Source organism: Podarcis erhardii (genome assembly GCF_964252035.2).
Source record: "Podarcis erhardii genome assembly, chromosome: 10".
Taxonomy (NCBI): domain Eukaryota; kingdom Metazoa; phylum Chordata; class Lepidosauria; order Squamata; family Lacertidae; genus Podarcis; species Podarcis erhardii.
The window spans coordinates 48,148,851-48,169,162 of record NC_138500.1 but is presented as its reverse complement, the minus strand read 5'-3'; the positions used below and the strand labels follow the sequence as shown (position 1 = coordinate 48,169,162).

Below are 20,312 nucleotides of genomic sequence, written 5' to 3'. Positions count from 1 at the left end.
TGGTACCTGTGGGCAACAGTGCACCCATCGGAATGTGATATGGCACCTGTAAAAGGTCTCAGTAAATATCTCACCCAAAATCTGCAATGCACAAGAGACAAGTGTGTGTCTTGGCAGGTCAAGTTGCAGGATTTCCAGGTATAGTCGGATGCATCCAGCAGCTGTGGTTTCAGGGTTTACTTCAAGGGTTGGTGGTGTGCCAGCGCTTAGCCCTCAGGCTTAGGTGGCAGGTAAGACATTGGGTTTGGATTTTTAGCAACTGGGCACCCCACAGAGGGGTCCAGGAAGGGGTATCGCTGTTGAGAGGCCCACACAGAGGCTGATGGGCCATAGCACTTTTTCATGAGGTGACCCTGGCTAGAGCATCACGTCTGATGTATGTCAAGGGTAGGCCCAGGACCAGTATGAGGAGCAGACTGCGATGTCGGCTTCACTCAGCGGTATATCACTGGTGAAACCACCACCGCTCATGAGTCCCTCTGCTAGTGAGTTCATACAGTGAGCATTGCTAGCAGAGGGACTCAGGAGCGGTGGCGGTTTCACCAACGATATATCGCTGAGGGGATCCGCCATCCCACTCTGCCCTCACATTGCGCAGAGGGAGAAAACAGCTGCACCGGTGAGGAACCAATACAGCTTGTTCCTCCCTCTGCATCTTTAAGCTGCTTGGCTGAGGAGTGTGTGGTTGCTGCTCCCCTCAGCTAAGCAGTTAAAGGATCCCGCAGCCTGGCACTGGCTCCTGCGCAAGTGGGGGGGGGAGCACCGGTGATGGCTCAGCTGTGAATCAGGAGCCTTCCTGCGCCACAGCTGAACTATACAAACAAGCGGCCAGGTGCTGGGGTGAAACCATCTCAGATCCCGGGGTGAGAGCTGCAGCAATTTCACCTGGCACCTTGCAGGCTGTTTTTTCAACATCGCTGTATATCACCAAACCGCAATGTTTGGCTGGTGATATACCGCGATGTTGAAAAGCTGATTTCGCCCAGCCCTAACTAAGGGCTGTCTACTTTTTGCTCATCTGGACCTACCTGAATTATCACTGCAACATACATAAACTGAACACAGCAGGGGAGAAGAAACCCTCTAATTTTGAATTTCATACGTCTCCATGATGACACCTCAGCTGCACTCGGTGTCAAATTCCCAAAGGAACCGTTCTATGCTTTTAATTCTTCCTTCCCATCCTATGTTTCAATCTGAGCAGGAACACATCCTTAGGGAGGCGCTAAGGAGCAAAAAGCCATGGTGGCTCACCACTCATTCTTTATACAGTGGTACTTCGGTTTAAGAACAGCTGTGTTTACGAACTATCAGTATTAGGTAAAGGTAAAGGGACCCCTGACCATTAGGTCCAGTCGTGACCAACTCTGGGGTTGCAGCGCTCATCTCGCTTTATTGGCCGAGGGAGCCGGCGTACAGCTTCTGGATCATGTGGCCAGCATGACTAAGCCACTTCTGGTGAACCAGAACAGCGTACGGAAATGCCGTTTACCTTCCTGCAGGAGCGGTACCTATTTATCTACTTGCACTTTGATGTGCTTTCGAACTGCTAGGTAGGCAGGAGCTGGGACCGAGCAACAGGAGCTCACCCCGTTGCGGGGATTCGAACCGCCGACCTTCTGATCAGCAAGTCCTAGGTGGTTTAACCCACAGTGCCACCCGCATCCCTATAGTCCGCAAAACCGGAAACAGTGTTCCAGTTAGCTTTACCTCGGTCTACGAACGGAAGCCAAACTTTGGAAGGGCACCGGCGGCGGGAGGCCTCATAGGGAAAGCGTGCCTCGGTTTAAGAATGGCTTTGGTTTAAGAACGGACTTCCGGAACAGATTAAGTTCGTAAACCGAGGTACACTGTAGTATTTTAGAACTAAGTACACACTGATGTGGAAATTACCAGATCTTACCAGGTGAGGGAGCATTTACATAAATAAAACATTCACCATTCCAAAATGATCTCATGACAACGGAATCGAAATAGGCCATTCAAAAAAAGAAAAAGTTAACAAGAAATTAACAAGAATTTGTTAACAAAAAAATTTAACAAGAATATTGCAAAATAACCTATCAAAATTAGTACAAAATAATTCATTTAAAAAATGATAATTCCATGCACGTAGGAACAGGATTTGGTTGAATATGACAATTGTGATACTGCTTTTATCAAGTACAAAACACCCCAAACATCGAAATACTCAAAAACATACTGTGCTCAAAGCTTTTCCATGTTCTTCACCAATACAGATTTAACTTCATAAGCTTTCATTTCTTGAGTGAGAAATCTGATAAAGGGTGATCAATTAACAGCAGCAATGATGCAGGGATAGAATATTAATGTTTAGGAAATCCGCAAATGACTATAATTTTTCTTAGCTCTGTCTCTCTGTCTCTCTCTCTTTTTAGGGCACAATGACTTAAGACAAAATTGCCACTTAATGAAGTGACTCATCCATTAATGTTCACCATGAAATACTGCAATTCCTGTTGCTATCTTGCCTATTTTCAGTTTTGTACTCAGCTGGGCAAAACTATCGCCAAGCAATGTGAAACTTAGAAACAAAAACAATTCATGTCCCAAATGATGGTAGTAAGACAAAAATGTGAATGAAACCATTTTTTAAAAATGAAATGCACACCATTCTGCTCATGAAGACAACACAGCAGACTTCAGACTGAATATGCCCTTTCCCTGCATGTATGGATCTCTCTCTAACTACTGGCCAGCAGGATTTAAGTTGAGGTATGACATATAGTATATGAGCACAATCTTTGGCCGAAGCATTTAACTGTACCTGACACCTGCTGGCCAGCTTGTTTTAAAGCTTTTATCTGCAATACTAAAATGAAGGGTCTATCGTAGAGACTGTACAAACCACACTTCATTTTGATGGTATCTAAGGAGGAGTGAAGGCATGCTTACAGTATTGTTCTGAAATTAGAAGAGAACACATGAGAATGCAAACAAGCAAACTCTCACAACTTGGGTCAGAAGATTTATGCAGATTCACATGCCGATTCACATACAGATTTACTTCATTGGAAATTTATCCCAAGGTGGGAGTACAAACACAGTAAAATAACCCACGTAAAACAATAAATACCTTAATTCAATGCCACCATACCACATCAGCAGGTGTAAAAACACAGCAAATGGTATACCAAGAGTGGGGAACTGTTGGCTCCCCAGATGTTGCTGAACTACAGGCAGAGGGCCTTTTCGGTGGTGGCACCCGCCCTATGGAACGCCCTCCCATCAGATGTCAAGGAAATAAACAACTATTTGACTTTTAGAAGACATCTGAAGGCAGCCCTGTTTAGGGAAGTTTTTAATGTTTGATGTTTTACCGTGTTTTTAATATTCTGTTGGGAGCTGCCAAGAGTGGCTGTGGAAATCCAGCCAGATGGGTGGGGTATAATTATAATTATTATTATTATTATTATTATTATTATTATTATTATAACTCACATCATCCTGCCCACTTGCCATGCTTGTTGGAGCTGATGTTGCAGCATCCAGGGAGGCAAAAGTTCCCCTGATCTATAAGAGCTACAGACAAGCTTTGTCATTCAGCAGAAGTTGAGCCAACCCTCTCCTATAAATTCCTAAGTAAATGAGTGTGTTTCGAGCTGGCATCAAAATGAAAGAAGCTTTAGAAGGAAGGGCATCCCATAACAGGCCTATTGCCCCTAACACTTACTTTAAGTAAGAAATGAGTGAGAGGACTAGCTAAGTGCAGGCATATGGTCAACCACTATGATAGGATAGGATGCTGGACTTGATGGGCCACTGTACTGACCCACCAGGGAATTCTTATGTTCTTGACTATGGTTAAACTAAAATGACAGTGGCAGCAGCACCAATCTGTGCAATATCCTCTGCAATCTTCAGAAGGCCACAAGCTTCTGAAGGTGGATGTGGCCAGGGGCAAAAGTGGATGGAGCAATTAATGCAAATGTTAGCTTTGCACAGTAGGCTAGTTTCTAAAACATAGCCCTCAATATTCTTCATCCTGGGAAGCGAGGGACATTATTCAAGCAGCCTAAGACCCACGTACTTACGGGACCGCCTCTCCTGGTATGCCCCGCGGAGGACCTTAAGATCCACAAATGACAACATTTTTGAGGTCCCAGGTCACAAGGTGGTTAGATTGGTCACAACTAGGGCCAGGGCCTTTTCAGTACTGGCCCCGACTTGGTGGAACGCTCTGTCACAAGAGACTAGGGCCCTGCAGGACTTGACATCTTTCTGCAGGGCCTGCAAGACAGAGCTGTTCCGCCTGGCCTTCGGTTCAGACTCAGTCTGACGATTATGTTTGCCTCCCCTTATGGTTTTGATGAGGCTGCATTTTAAATTGCATTTTAACCTGTATTTTAAATTGGATTCCCCCCCCCCTTATGTTTTTACTGTAATTTTACTGTTGTTAGCCACCCTGAGCCTGGCTCTGGCCGGGGAGGGCGGGGTATAAATATTATTATTATTATTATTATTGACATATTCTGATGAAAAACAAAAAAGGCTCCATTCAAGCAGCATGCAATTAAAGATCAATAGGGGGTGTGGTTGGAGAGAGTCCCAAGGGCCAGATAGATAGTTTGAGATGGCCCCATTCAGCTCCCAGGTCTGAGGTTCCCCATGGTTTAGTAAGACATCCAAGAAGATAGAAGTAATCTGAAAAATAAAGCTGCACTCCTTGTAAATTCCTTTCTCTGAACAGCCTTGTGGGACTCCACCTGCTCACCATGTGTTAATATTGTGAGCAGACAAATGTGTTAGTCTTTTGATTTAGAATAATGACATTTTATTCAACTTGCTTCAAAGTAAACCATACGTATGTTGTTCAGCACTGTTCTAGAAGACCTCGGCAGGACACAGAAGAGATAAACTAAACTTACAAAGCACAACCTTCGCCTGGTGGAAGCAGATACAGTACTTAAAAAGAAGTCACTTGCGACTCGGTCTGTATGACAAGAAATACTATCTGTCAATCAAACTCAGTGCCGTCAGTCTTCCCATGCTTCAGGTGAGATGCCCACTTCTAACATTTTTAGGGAGCTATATTTATGCTTTGACTTTGATTTATTTAGCATGTCAAAGTGCAAGTAGATAAATTGGTACCGCTCCGGCGGGAAGGTACCGTATTTTTCGTCCTATAGGGCGCACCGGCCCATAGGACGCACCTCGTTTTTTTGGGGGGGGAATGAATAAAAAAAAATTATTTCCCCCCCAGCCGCGGCTGCCGCCCCAAGCCTTGTGCACACCTGCCTGAAGCACGGGGCATCCTCTGGAGGGCTCCTTGTGCTTCGGGCTGCAGGCTGCCGCCCCAAGCCTCGCGCGCCCGGTGGAACCTCCTGCCGGGCGCGCGAGGCTTGCGGACACTCGCCCGAAGCACGGGGAGCCCTCCGGAGGGCTCCGCGTGCTTCGGGCTGCAGGCTGCCGCCCCAAGCCTTGCGTGCTCGGCGGGACCTCCTGCTGGGCACGCATCGCTTGCAGACACTCGCCGGGGCTGCAGGCTGCTGCCTCCAAGCCTTGTGAGCCCGCAGGAACTCCCATCGGGCTTGCAAGGCTTGCGGATAGCTTCCTGAAGCCTGGAGAGCGAGAGGGGTCGGTGCGCACCGATGCCTCTCGCTCTCCAGGCTTCAGCGAAAGCCTGCATTCGCCCCATAGGACGCACACACGTTTCTCCTTCATTTTTGGAGGGGAAAAGGTGCGTCCTATGGGGCGAAAAATACGGTAAACGGCGTTTCCGTGCGCTGTGGCTTAGTCATGCTGGCCACATGACCCGGAAGCTGTACGCCGGCTCCCTTGGCCAATAAAGCGAGATGAGCGCCGCAACCCCAGAGTCGGCCACGACTGGACCTAATGGTCAGGGGTCCCTTTGCCTAAAGGAGGGGGGAGAGAGCTGCAAAACTGCTCATGAAATTGTGAGAGGAACAGCATCCGTCCATCAGCACACCACCATCTTCCAGCCATATATTTATCTTCTCAGTGCAAGCTAGACCACGTATTGAAGACCTGCACAAGTGTTGTTTCCGAAAGAGCTCACCTCAGAACCAAAGTAATGGTCTCATTACAAAGCCATGGAATTGCTCCTGCATTCTTAAAGCAGAATTTCTGTGTGCCTCCTCAGTTATGTTGACTTTGTCCAGTGCAATTTACATTTCTGGGAAATCTTTCATAGCCAAAGTATAAAGATGTTAATTTGCTGTTCTGTATTTTAAACTGTGTGCGATAACCAATTCTCACTTAAGTCATTTGATTTCAATGGGTCTGCTGGGAGTATGACTTAGCTGGATATTGCCCTGTGTAGGTTCCTGTTAAACAAAAATAACTAGTAACTGCTTCATTTACTTCTATAGAGATGCATTGGGGTACATCAGCTCACAATCTGACAAACAGATTTTCCTAATTGTGCTGTTAAAAACTTTTTTCCAAAGGCAATTAACATACACATTAATCAGGAGGAGATTATTTTACTTCAGAAATCAACACCGAGCCAGATAATTTAATTTATAAAAGCCCACAGTCAACGAAAACATCAGTGCAATGCCAATTTCCCTAATGGTTCTTCTCCTAAACTTATATAGTTCAGTATGTTTCCTTTTAATTTTCTCCTTGTGATTCTATTTCACACAATACTGACTTTAACTTCATTTTCTCCAGTGAACATATCTATTTTTTTAAAGTAATGTCTAATAGTCTTGAGTCTTTGGGGTTTTTTTTGTATTTTTGAAACACCACCCACCCAACCCATTTCTTTAAATTATACTGAAGCATTCACATTTGCATGTGAGCTGCTGCTTAGTCAAAACTATTATATGTATGAAAAAATTGAAATCAACACATTCAAGTCACCCAGAATAAACTTCAGTAAGTTGACTTTAGAATTATAATCATAAGATATTGCTTCTATCTTTCAGAGAGTCCTGCTTTAAATTATTTTTAAATCCATGCCCGATTTAAAATGACTTATCCAATTCAAGGGAGAAGCTATAAAGATGGCTGAAGCTGGAGTATTGACCCATCAAAGGCGTTTAACATGAAAGGTTGTGTTTAATTAAATAAATTGATAACTTGTCATTTGCAAGTCTCTATGGACATGGCTCAGCACTTCTTCAGAGAAACAACATTCCAGAAAGACTATTTTTGGATCCAGTATTATCTGCTTTGCTTCAAAACCACCCTTTTCATTTCCTCTCTGCAGGCTTTGTACTTTTGCAGCGAGAAGTCCCCTTTACATTTCTATGGGCCTTACGAAAGCCTGGGACCCCTGGGTATCATAGCCACAGGGGCTAAAGTGATGCTTCCAAATGAATTGTAAAATTGCTGTTTGACAGCCAAAGCATGCCACATTAAGCATTCTGCTGTGTGCACACTTAGCACACTGTCCAGGGAGTCTTTAGTTCTTTCCATTTTGACTGACAGAGGCTTCTTGGCAATGATGTCCGGAGGAATGCCCAAGCGCAATCTCATGGAAAATAGCAAGCGTTGTCAGTCCAAGTTCCCTGTTGTTGTTTTTAAACGGGCTGTCCTTCTTTTTTCTAACAAAGGTACAGCTCTCTTGTCAAAACTTGCCACTACTCCCACTGGAAAACGAAGATCTTGTTTAATTTATTAGTTCATTCAAATGTATGCAGTTTTACAATTGCTCTTTGAGTGACCAGTGGTTGGTGAAAGTTGCTGATTAATACATTTTTAATTGGGTGGCAAACGACGATTCACAAATATTGGCTTGGCTTACTAGCCAGACTCTATTCGTGCTTGTTTCCATTCCCAAAGGTAAAGGACCCCTGACAGTTAAGTCCAGCCACAGACGACTCTGGGGTTGCAGCACTCATCTCCCTTTACAGGCCGAAGGAACCGGTGTTTATCCACAGACAGTTTTTCTGGGTCATGTGGCCAGCATGACTAAGCCGCTTCTGGCGAACCAGAGCAGTGCACGGAAACGCCGTTTACCTTCCTGCCGGAGCGGTACCTATTTATCTACTTGCACTTTTTGGCATGCTTTCGAACTGCTAGGTTGGGAGGAGCTGGGACCGAGCAACGGGAGCTCACCCCGTCGTGGGGATTCAAACTGCCAACCTGATCGGCAAGCCCAAGAGGGTCAGTGGTTTAGACCACAGCATCACCTACATCCCAAACCCTTCCCCAAATCCTCTGGCAAGCGCACATGGATTGGGGTGGTGGTGATCAGGATAATATATATATAAAGCCCTTGAATAACGAGCAGTTGTACAGTGATTCAGTTAATAAAAATAACAAATCCTGGCTGGAAGCCCGCAGTTTTGAAAATACAAAAAAGAAAGAAAAAAAGAAAAAAAGGAAGGATAAATGAGTTACATGCTGAAGTAAGGAGGTGAGAAAGAGCATGAGAGGTTTGTTAAGCTGTGGGTGAACATATCAGACGACACAGCGATTCTTCAAACAGCTCTTGTTTATTCACAAGCCAGAACAGAACTGAACTGAAGGGTTCAACCAGCCTGCTTATATAGAGCTCCACTACAATACAACAGTAACCACTTTCTGTAACTATCCAATCACTGAACGTCACTTTCAGTCCCTTATTTGCATATGTGGACCTGATTGAAAACTATCTACAGTATCCCCCTGCTGGCCCAGGGTGAGAACTTCAGCACATAACAAGGTTCATACCTCTTCCTCCTTTTCCTAAAGCTCTGTGCAAGCAAAAACAAGGGAGAATATTATGTACTGTGGGGGTGTCCAGTATTTCTAGGTGCACATCTCTGGTGAACGAATAAGTGGATTTGTATATGTATGGTACTCATTCCATCAGAACTTAATATATTCTGTAGTCCTTATTCCAAGTAATTGCAGCTATGTAGACTACAACAACTTATTATTATAGAGACAATTCATTGCTGCCAGTCTGCATACAGGAGCAACTGTAAACCCTTACATCACTGATTTCTTGTTAGTCACAGACAGACTGAATTTGTTTGTGGAAGAACAAATGAGCCATTTTGTTCCTTCGTTGTATGGTTTTCAAATGCCCTTCAAGAAGCCAATTCGTCTTCGTAGATATCATATTTTCCCAGTACTCAAAGCACAATATATTGCAACAGGGAATATGGAATTATTTCCCCAGCTTACAATCTCCAATAAAAACCAACTCCATCTGCTTGTGAGGCAGGTTAGGCTACAAGCAACGATTTGCATACAAACACAACTAAGTGAGGATCTGAAGCCAAATACCTCCAGTTCAAGTCCAACGCTCTTTCCAAAACACACACTGGCCCATGAGCCTATACAAGCGATGCACACAACTCTTCCTACATGGAAGGAATATATGCGTAGGAATGCTGTCATATGTCGCAGTAATATCATGTTACATGTGTGTTGTTGAAACCGGAGAGTGAACATAGGAAAGATGGAACGTAGCTAAAGAAGAGAAAGGAAAACATTCTAAAGACACAAACTACCAAATCAGAAAATGCTGTAAAGTGAGCTCTTATTAGTAACTCTTCACAAATTTAGGGCAATCCACTAAGCTTGGAGAGAACTTATGCCTTCCTAGGCTCAGAGAAGTGAACAGATGAGAGTCATTACTAAGGAGCATCTGAGGAATTCCTCCCCCAATTCCTTTCATTAGGCTTCCTTCACAGTTGGCCGGTGCTGAATGGTGGAAAAAGAAGACAAACTTTCTGTGCTATAAGGCACCAGGAGTATAGAACGAGCTGTGGTGAGACTACTGACCATGCATAGGCAAACTCGGCCCTCCAGATGTTTTGGCACTACAACTCCCATCATCCCTAGCTAACAGGACCAGTGGCCAGGGATGATGGGAGTTGTAGTCCCAAAACATCTGGAGGGCCGAATTTGCCTATGCCTGCTATTGACCAAGTCCTGTGCTGGTTATTGGACTACTAACCAAGGGATACTGTGCTGGTTGTAACCTGCAAAGTCCTACATCAGCCTGGTGGCCATATGTCCTTCTGGACATCACATGCTTGTGGAGGTGGGCAGGGCCATAGGCAAAAGCAGCAGGAAGATCGATTAATGTACATTTTCCCTTTGTACAGTAGGCAAATTGCTGCACATTCTCACACGCTCCACTGTGCCGTCCTTATGGTCTTGTATACTTCCAATTTATTAATGAAACATCTAATTCACTTCACTAGAACTTAAAAAATATATTTTTCTATGGGAACAGGTTTTCGTACACACTTACCTAGATACAAAAACACAAATTGCACAAAGGATCCCTAAGAAACAAGGAAGGTTGCTGGGGAGGGTTCACCAACTGAAAGCTATCATCATAAAAACCATCCCATCTTAAGATTCCAAATCTATTCCTATTCAGGCTTTAATCAAAAAAAGTAAAACTATACTGTACAGATGTTAACTATTTTTACAAACACTATACATATGTTTTGAAATATTACAAATGTAAATATTTCAAATATTTTCAGAAACTCTTGTTGAGTCCTATTTTTATTTGCAGTAAATATTTTTAAATGCTAAAAATTCTGAAGGTGCCTCAAGTTTAACAGTGTCGGCAACAGCGGCTAGGTTCATACACAAGAGACACCTCATCATCAGCTCTCAGTGTTGCTCAAGCCAATAAACAAATAGGTGACCTTTTATACCTGTCAAAATCTTTAAACACTCTATACTCATTTTTCCTGCTTGTGCAAGCCAGCTAATCACAAAACTACCTAGAAGTCAAAAGCCCAAGAATCTTCAGGTTAGAGCCAGCATGTCAAAAATTCAAAACTGGGGCGGAAGAAGAGTATTTAAACAAATACAGGTGGAGAAAGTCTGAAGATAGAAGAGCTTAACTGAAATATGAGCTTAATTGAAATAGTCATCTTTTTGAGAAAAGAATTTGAGTTATTATTTGGAGAGAAAAAATATTGTAAAGCTTTAAGTGTGGTAGTACATCACTGCAAAAATGTAAAATAGGCAGTACTGTTGGAAGAATATGCTATCAAAGCTTTTGTTACATCTATTACAACAGCTACAGTCAGAAAAAGAATTATTGCCCATGGTTTTTTAAAAGAAAAAACTGCATTTCAGTAGACTATGATCTAAAGGTACCGAAAAGGAGTAATCTAAAAATAAACACTAATAGAACACATTTGCAGCTTTGATCAAACAGATCCTTAAATTATTTCGGTAGTCTCTCCTATTGCTAAGAAAAGCAAAGACAAAAATGGACTTACAAATGCATCCAAAATAACTAGCAGCTGCCTGGGAATAAGATGATGGACACCCCAAATATTGCCAGTAAGAATGAATGCATTGTACTAAAATGCCCAAACTCACTAACGTCTGAAATTCCTATCTAAGTGTTCTGATGGGGACATAAAATTAGCCATGAATTATTAGGCAGAATTAGTACTACTGATAGAGAAGATCTTTGTTGTCTTCTTCCGAATGAAGTCTTCCCCTTATCAACTGCCTCCTCCTCATGTCTCTCCAGATTTCCTCACCTGTGTGACATTAAAGCAGGACACTCAACTCTGCTTCAGGACCAACGGAAAGCCTAAAATCATTTCTTATCTGTCTTCCCGTTCTCACCAATGCAGCCAGAAGATAAATTTTGAGTAAATGGAAGAGGAAACTTGGAAGAATGGTCACAGCTTATAAGCTGGGCCAAATTTAAATTTTTTTTTGACCCAGATCACAATATGCTTGATATTTGTGAAAGGGGGGGGGGGTGTATTTCTAAACTCCAGTTTCTGACATTCTTCTACAGCACTAATTAGTACAACAGCTCAGCAAACTGAGTAACTATAAGGCTTATCTTCCTGCAGCAAAAGCATTATCAACTTCACTTCTATCTAGCACAGGGGTCGGCAACCTAAGGCCCAGGGGCCGGATGCGGCCCAATCGCCTTCTCAATCCGGCCCACAGACGGTCTGGGAATCAGCGTGTTTTTACATGAGTAGAATGTGTCCTTTTATTTAAAATGCATCTCTGGGTTATTTGTGGGGCATAGGAATTCGTTCATATTTTTTTTCAAAATATAGTCCGGCCCACCACATAGTCTGAGGGACGGTGGACCGGCCCATGGCTGAAAAAGGTTGCTGACCCCTGATCTAGCATGACAGGCAGAGAAAGGTTATGTCTTCTTTTACTATTGTTTACTGCAGTCATTTCTACTGGGTAGCTTTTCATCATCTAAATGGGCCATTGGTTAAATGCTAACACATTTCCAAATAGCATGTGGTTTGGACTTTATGTAACTTATAAAGTCAGGAGCTGTATTTGCATATCAGTTACGTAAGCAATTAGTCAGAATTCTACATTTGTTTCAGAATCAAGGCATGGTTATGAAACTTGAGGGACAATAAATTAATTTATCTTTAAGGTACCAGAGGATTCTTCGACTGTGGGATGTAAACAGATACAGGTTGTTTGCATGGCCAAGTGGGGTCAGCAATTTTGATCTCGAAGCCACCCAAAGTGCTCCCCATAGCATATTACAACTGCTGTTGACACGCCTCTTAATATAAAAAGCAAGGGGGAGAGCTGTTATTCCAGAAATACAGTCCCAAATCCCTGCTGGGCAGGCAGCATTAGTTATGCGGTTCTTTGAATCCTGGCCTGTGAGATTTTGTTTTTGTTCATACAGACTTGGCTACCTTTCAGCTATTGAGAGGAAATGTGGCAAGTGTATGACGTCTTGAGAGTAGGGAGATTAGGTAAATGGTTTCTTTATTTGAAAAGGCAGAAACAAAGAATATGTACAATTCTGAAAGATTGCTGTTTGTGTAACACTAATTGAACACAGGACTTTCTCTGAAAAACAATCACTCAGCATACATACAAATTGGTGGATTTAGCAGGAATCCCTTTAGGCCAGTGTTAATTATTTGAGACTGAAGCCTAGAGACTGGAGTGAGCCAGCAAGGCGGAAACATGACAAATGGTAAACGGCAACAACTTGTTCCACAAAACAATAAATACTGATTACGGTGATGATGCAGAGCTGAAAAGCTGCTTGACATGAAATGAAATTATTCAAAGTTAATGAAGAATAGAAAGCCTTCAAGGCTGGGAGCATCATAACAAGCAAACAAAACAACACATTGTGGAATTTGAGCTTCATTGGTTGGCCTTCCCCTTTCCCTCATTGATTCTCAAAGACTACTAATTTAACTGAGCAGTGTTTTTGCTCAGCTGTGACACTATTGATTCAAACTTGGAACTGGTCAGACGTTTGATTTAAGAATTCATTGACTAAATACACACAGAGAGAGTAAAGTTGCTTATACAGCAACCTTGCAAACACTTTTGCAAGGCCTGCTTGCCCTGCTTTTTGGCCATTTCCCTGGGAGGGACGCCCAAGAAGAGACAGTGACCAGGCTTGAATTTCTCCTGGCACATGTACAACACGCCTACCTCTAGGTCTCTCCCTGCCATGGTACATATGCATGCACAAGATGTTAGAGACTCAAAAGGCTTGCAGCTTTCCAGAAGTCTGCAACCTTCCTAAAATACTTCTCCCTGGTGTGTGCTCGTTTTCTATTTGCAATGATATTTTTTGAAGACAGGTAAACATTCCTAAGCTCTTTTCAAATCAAAATTGGGAATTATGCAAGCCACACATCCCCACTTGAATGATTATTCTAAGGCAATCTGAAAAGTGATCCCCAGCGACCTCAAAAACACTTCTTCCTCAGCACCAAACAAACCTCCTTCTTTTAACCCCTGCAAACTGCAGCAGAAGAGGAAGTGGCAGGATGGCAGAGAGAAGAGAGGAGAAAAGCTGGACCTTTTATTTCTATTCCATGTCCCTGAACCGAAAGGTAACAACAATATACCGGTACTTCCTTACATTTCTGCAGAGTGAACTGATCTGTTCAATGTTAACTGGTATGTTAGGGTGATGGAGAACAAAAGGGGAAAGCTCCCTTCCTCTTCTTTCCTTACATGCCCACAACTTCTGTTTCTCCTGCTGCCACTTGCAAAAGATGAGGGGAAAGAAGGCAGCAAACCCCTCTGGAACCCATGACTTGAAATCATGTGACAAACGGGAGTGTGGACAGATCCATAGTTTGGTAAAAAGATTCAAGTTTCAGAATCTTACAACTCTCTCTTTTTTTAAAAGGAGGAAATGGGTGGGTGAAGGAAACTTTGCTACAAAAGGTAAGGCCGGATATATTTGGCGAAGGATATTAATTCTGTTTAGGTTTCAGCATGGGGGTTTAATTTGAGAATCCCTGACAAAGCTGGAAAATCAGTTGGCTGAAAGTCTATATTCATCCTTCTCTCGCTTTGGTGGCTTAAGTGTACATAGTGGAAGGCTTGCTTCTTTCTGCTGCCAAGAAGTAGAGAGTGCACATTGAGAGTGTCTCAGGAGGAGTTTTATGTGAGCATAAAAGCTTCTGTAATTGCTGTCCATACTCTTGTGAAATGAGAGATTATGGGGCAAATAGGGACTTGGGTTGTTGTTGTTGTTTAAAACAAAAATTAGAAGCACATGATTAACAAATCATTATACTAAGTAATCAGAAGAAGAAAAAGAATTTGCCCTCTCTAGATTTGTGCCTACTCTGCTAACCACCTAGAGGCAGAGTCAAGACTGGAAGTTAGTGGAAGGTTACTTCCCATTTGGGCTAGCCACTAAAAATGTTTTTCCCACACTTCCCAAAGTTCCTTTTGAGTGTGCCTCCAGGATTAATTAACCCGTGCCTATATGCTCCACTCCTCCACTGACCAAGAATTGTACATAGAGTTGGAAGAGATTTGTCCTTCTTTTATTAAAATAGTTTGGTGCGGCTTTTCTAAACTAATTCAGAAGAGTATAAACCAGTATCAGTTGGTAGGGTGGCAGTGCAGCTAACAAGTCAGGTCAGCACCAATGCACGGCACTGCTCTGATGCTATATATATGAAAACATTAACAAAAACTGGAAACCAAGCTGTATTCATTGAGAATTGTTCACTTATTTCCACCCTCTGCTTCCTATTCTTTAACCAGTTACCAGTCCACAAGAGAACTTCTCAATTACTATGAGTCACAACACAGATACAGCCACAGAATAAGGTTTCCCCCCCTTCTATATAGCCATCAAATTCTGGCACTCACTTGGTTTGAACACAGCATAGAAGCTTACTAAGAGTGTTTTCTTTCTCACACAAGGAACTGAAATTAAACATATATATCTGCAGGAGAGCAAACAGAAGCAAAGAGCAGTGATAATTCATGATGACAATAGGAGTGTTTTATGTGTGCCCTAAGCTGTTCTTGCCCCAGTAAACAATGCAAATGGGAATATATAATTAGCAGTAGGTATGCTGAAAGCCAAAGGATATTGACATACAGAGGAATTAAAGAAGCTGATATAATATTCTCCAAGGTGGCGCTGTGGGTTAAAGCCTCAGTGCCTAGGACTTGCCGATCGAAAGGTCGGCGGTTCGAATCCCTGCGGCGGGGTGCGCTCCCGCTGCTCGGTCCCAGCGCCTGCCAACCTAGCAGTTCAAAAGCACCTCCGGGTGCAAGTAGATAAATAGGGACCGCTTACCAGCGGGAAGGTAAACGGCGTTTCCGTGTGCGGCTCTGGCTCGCCAGAGCAGCGATGTCATGCTGGCCACGTGACCCGGAAGTGTCTCCGGACAGCGCTGGCCCCTGGCCTCTTAAGTGAGATGGGCGCACAACCCCAGAGTCTGTCAAGACTGGCCCGTACGGGCAGGGGTACCTTTACCCTTACCTATGTTAAATAAAGCAGGCAGAATAAAAGACAGAAGCAGGATTGCACCTGGCACAGGGTAGCCTTCTTTTTGCAGAATTGTGATACAAGATATCTAAGGGCTACTAGCTTGTGCTCTGGGAGCCTGGAGGGCTGAGTCTCCACATCCAATTCAATGCCAAGGTAAAGTAATTGTGTAGCACGGCCTTTGGTCTTCTCTGTATCCAGTGGGACACCTAATTCCAATGCTAGAGATTGGAAGGATGCAGTGACAAGTTGCCAGTCATTAGAATATCATCCAAATAATGAGTCACCAAATGCGAACCCAACCTGTGCATAAGTGCCCACTCCCAAGAAGGTGCTAAATGTTTCAAAGGCAGCACATGCAATGGAGTACACCATGGGCATGGCCTTATCAATATACCAGGAGTAAGGCACTTTTCTCAGATACCAGACAACAAGGGTTTGGGTGCCAAGCACTTACTGCAGATGCCACACGTATCTAGTACTGTAATCAGATTCCCAAGCACATCACAGATTTATGCTAAACTTTCTTCCGAACAGAGAAATATATGAAACTACAATGATTTTTCCAAAAAAAGAATGAAGGCGAAGACTGCATAGTCCTTGAATCATGCTGCTGTTAACACTACTAAGTGCATGAGAGAAGGAGTTGATTGGTTTTAAAAAGTTTTCAATTACTGAAATATGCCGGAGGCTCCTAGAAGAGGTTTATATGCTCAGTTTCAGGTCCTGAAGGTGACTGTCACCTCTTTGCATGAGGTACCTCAAGAAAAAGACTGAAACTAGTGAACCCTTGGAAATGCTTCAGCTTAAAAAAAAAATAATCTCAGCAGGTTTACAGTTTTTCTCTACTCAGGTAAGTCCCATTGAGTTAAACAGGACCAAGGTAGGGAAATGTTTAGATTATTAGAACACCTATGGTTTCTGCAGCATAACGTTTATAAAATATAATGTTGGTAATTAATACGAGGAAATTAGCAGCAAAGAAATGACTTTCACTTTGATCATATCCATACAATCCTTATGCAGTGTCATGATAACAGTATTACTGTGTTTGTGCTTATTTCAGATTAATAAGCACAAACACAGTAATACTGTTATCATGACACTGCATAAGGATTGTATGGATATGATCAAAGTGAAATTCCTACTAGTATCTCTTCAACTCTCCTACAGAATTAGTTGAAGAAAATATATTAAGACTTGACTTATAGCTTGGACCCCACAATATCCTTTTTTACTTTAACTAAAGTCATTTTTCTCACTTCTTTTCATACAGCTTTTCTTACCCATCATTTTTCCTACCTTGTGGAGCTGCGTCCATAAGTTCACACAAGCAAATCCAAGAATAACAGAAATGTAAGTAATATCTTTATAATGAGCATCTAAAACATCACAAAGTAGCCAACAGTTGTCTACCACTGTGGTCAGCACTGCCTTCATTTCTCCATAACGGTGTCTTGAAATTCTATGTTCTGAGATGTCTTTCAACAGTTAATCAACTACTGGCTGTGAAATGTTAATAACGTCCTACAAACAAAATATAATTGCTTCTTCTTATCTACCCTGTTACAAGCAAGATATCTTAATATACAAAATATAATTTACTATATAAAATACACTGAGCTGTGTATTTGCTCTTCTCATTTAAAAGTCGCATTTTCTACAACTTTGCCCAGTTGGTGTTATTGCAGGCCACCCAAAGGGACTTCTCTCAGCATTTTCCCTATGAATTTTCCTACACTGCTGCTTTCTCATGATGCCCCAGTGTTGGTTTAGCCTTCCACCTAAACATTTCTAAAAGTTAATTTAATATGGATACCGAGTTTAAATCCCCTGACTTATACATTCTTCCCATTTTCCTGTTGAAGAACTGTTTTTCCTCTATCGTCAAGCTCATTTTCACATTTAAGAGAAGCAAACGCACAGAATTGTACAACAGTCAGAAGATTTCTACAACAGTTACCACTGCATACAAAACACAACAGAACAAAAACGAGCAACTCTAATACATGGTTCACCTTTTGTGCAAGGCAGAAAGTACACAGGTGAAGGGGAGGGGGTTAAAAATACCAAACTGGTGAATTATCTACAAATGTGATATCCAAATACAGGTCAAACATAGAGGTCCACCTCCACGCAATTTTCAGCAGAGATACCTTACCTTCTGCTATTGGCCAAGCACAGAAAGATGTTGAGTTGTACAAGCATGAGTTGACTAACAAAGGGCAGAACATCAGAGGGAAATCTTGATTGTGCCTTTCACCAGAGATACATTCCAAAGAATAGTGAGTGTGAAACTACAATCACAGAGTAAAGGAAATGGGCAAGACTTCACTCACAAACAGTAAATTTGTCAGCTGGCCAGCAGCAAGAAGCTCAGAGCCTCTAGTGAGCTCAGAGCTTCTAGTGTGTAAAATTCCTTTGTTTTCTCTGGTGGGCTGTGCTTTTGAAAATCTTTTTTTAAAGCAGGAATCTATTCCAAGCAGCTACTTTAGTTTTCCATCAAACCAGCACAGGTAGGATAAGACTCCACACCTATCTATGCTCAAGATTGAAAGAAAGGAACAGGACTGATGATACCATGTCAACATTCTGAAGTTTTGCAAGCAGGCAATGCTTATTCAAGGCCTTGTTGATACAAGGAGCAAGAGCTGTCCGCTAGTGATGGTGCTGAAATAAGGCTGAGAGGCCATAGAGGCCATGTGCTGGAATTTCAGCAATGCAAAAAGAAAGAAAGAAAGATGGTTATTATTACTATTATTATTATGAATTAAATCTGTATACTGCCCTTCATCAGAAGATCACAGGGTGGTTTACAACATAAAAATAAGAAATGAGAAAACAAACTACATAACAAAAAAAACAAATAAGCCCCTACCACAAGCACGTTTAAAAGCTAATAGATAAATAAGAGCTTCAGAAGATGATTGCAGAGTCAGTTCAAATGGGGATAGGCATTCCTTGAAGTATTGCAGTCCTGAGCCATTTAAGGTTTCATGGGTGAGAACCAACACTTTGAATTGGGCCTCGAAACTAACTGGCAGCCAGTGCGGTCAGGCCAGGATTGGTGTTAGATGCTCAAACAATCTTGCCCCAGTGAGCAACTGGCCACTTAATTCTGCTGAAGTTTCCAGACTGTCTTCATAGGCAGCACTAAGTATAGTAATCTAACCTACAGGTTACCAGAGCATGGACAACAGTAATTAGGCTCTCCTTGGGCCACAATGTTGAAGCTGATAAAAGGTACAGTGGTACCTCAGGTTAAATATGCTTCAGGTTACATACGCTTCAGGTTACAGACTCCGCTAACCCAGAAATAATACCTCGGGTTAAGAACTTTGCTTCAGGATAAGAACAGAAATCGTGCTCCAGCGGCGCGGTGGCAGCGGGAGGCCCCATTAGCTAAAGTGGTGCTTCAGGTTAAGAACAGTTTCAGGTTAAGAACGGACCTCCGGAATGAATTAAGTACTTAACCCAAGGTACCACTGTACTCTATGCCACTGAGGGCTCTTGACTCAAACAACAGCAAAGGATCCATAAGTACCCTCCCTATCCAGTTTCCTGCTTCATTTCATTCTCTTAGCAACTATGCCATACCACTCTTTAGGTGTTATCAAAAACCATTTCCCACATTTCACAGTACAATTCGACCCATGCATAAACCAATTCCAGTGCTAGCTGCGTTTCAGCACAGACAATGCAGGTTGGTTGGTTGCTAAGCACCTACCTGCAGTAAATGCACAACATAGCTAGGACTCCTATGCATGCAATGCTCTTGAAGCTGACTCAGAAACTCCAGCGGGTGCAGAATGCCATGGTGAGGCTCCTTACGGGGTCCTTGCCGTGGGATTACATTCATCCAGTGCTTTACCAGCTCTACTGGCTCCCGGTGGAGTACAGGGTCAGGTTCAAGGTGCTAGTTTTGACCTTTAAAGCCCCATGCAGCCTAGGACCCTCGTACCTAATGGACCGCCTCTCCTGGTATGCCCCGTGGAGGACCTTAAGGTCCATAAATAACAACACTTTGGAAGTCCCGAGCTCCAAGGAGGTTAGATTGGCCTCAACCAGGGCCAGGGCCTTTTCAGCGTTGGCCCTGACCTGGTGGAACGCCCTACTGCAGGAGATCAGAGCCCTGTGGGATTTGACATCTTTTCGCAGGGCCTGCAAGACAGAGCTGTTCCGCCTGGCCTTTGGGCTGGACTCAGTCTGATCTCCCTCTCATTTCTTTTTATGGAACCCCTTATATGGGATTTTGTATATAAATTTTCCCTCAGCTCTTTTTGCTGGCCCATGTAGGACCAGCATGGATAGTTGGCCCTGGTGAATATTTGACGTTTTCTCCCTTTATAGTCTATGGGCTACCACTAAAACGAGGCTGCATTTTAAGCTGTATTCTAACCTATATTTTAATCAACTTTTTAAAAAAATGTTTCTACTGTATTTTATATTTGGTGTTAGCCACCCTGAGACCGGTCTTGGCTGGGGAGGGTGGAGTATAAATAAAAATTATTATTATTATTATTATTATTATTATTATTATTATTATTCTGTCACAAATGTTTCAATAATCATTATACTCCATAGGACAGTCATGGTACAAGACTACAACTTGTGTTTGAGGACTATGGAGCAG

General features: G+C 42.7%; 1 protein-coding gene and 1 long non-coding RNA gene across 5 annotated transcripts in view; one reads left to right on the top strand and one right to left on the bottom strand.

Annotated features, from left to right (window-relative positions):
• TAFA2 (TAFA chemokine like family member 2) overlaps positions 1 to 20,312 on the bottom strand; it is a 152,812-nt gene that overhangs the window by 115,218 nt on the left and 17,282 nt on the right. The gene's annotated exons all lie outside the window — the stretch shown is intronic.
• LOC309350893 lies at positions 215 to 7,121 on the top strand. Of its 2 annotated transcripts, XR_014160568.1 has the most exons (4): positions 215 to 230; positions 2,400 to 2,736; positions 4,839 to 5,000; positions 6,895 to 7,121. It is a non-coding gene; the product is annotated as an uncharacterized lncRNA (long non-coding RNA). The 2 variants fall into 2 exon arrangements; XR_014160569.1 differs by lacking the exon at positions 2,400 to 2,736 and having other exon boundaries at positions 6,895 to 7,113.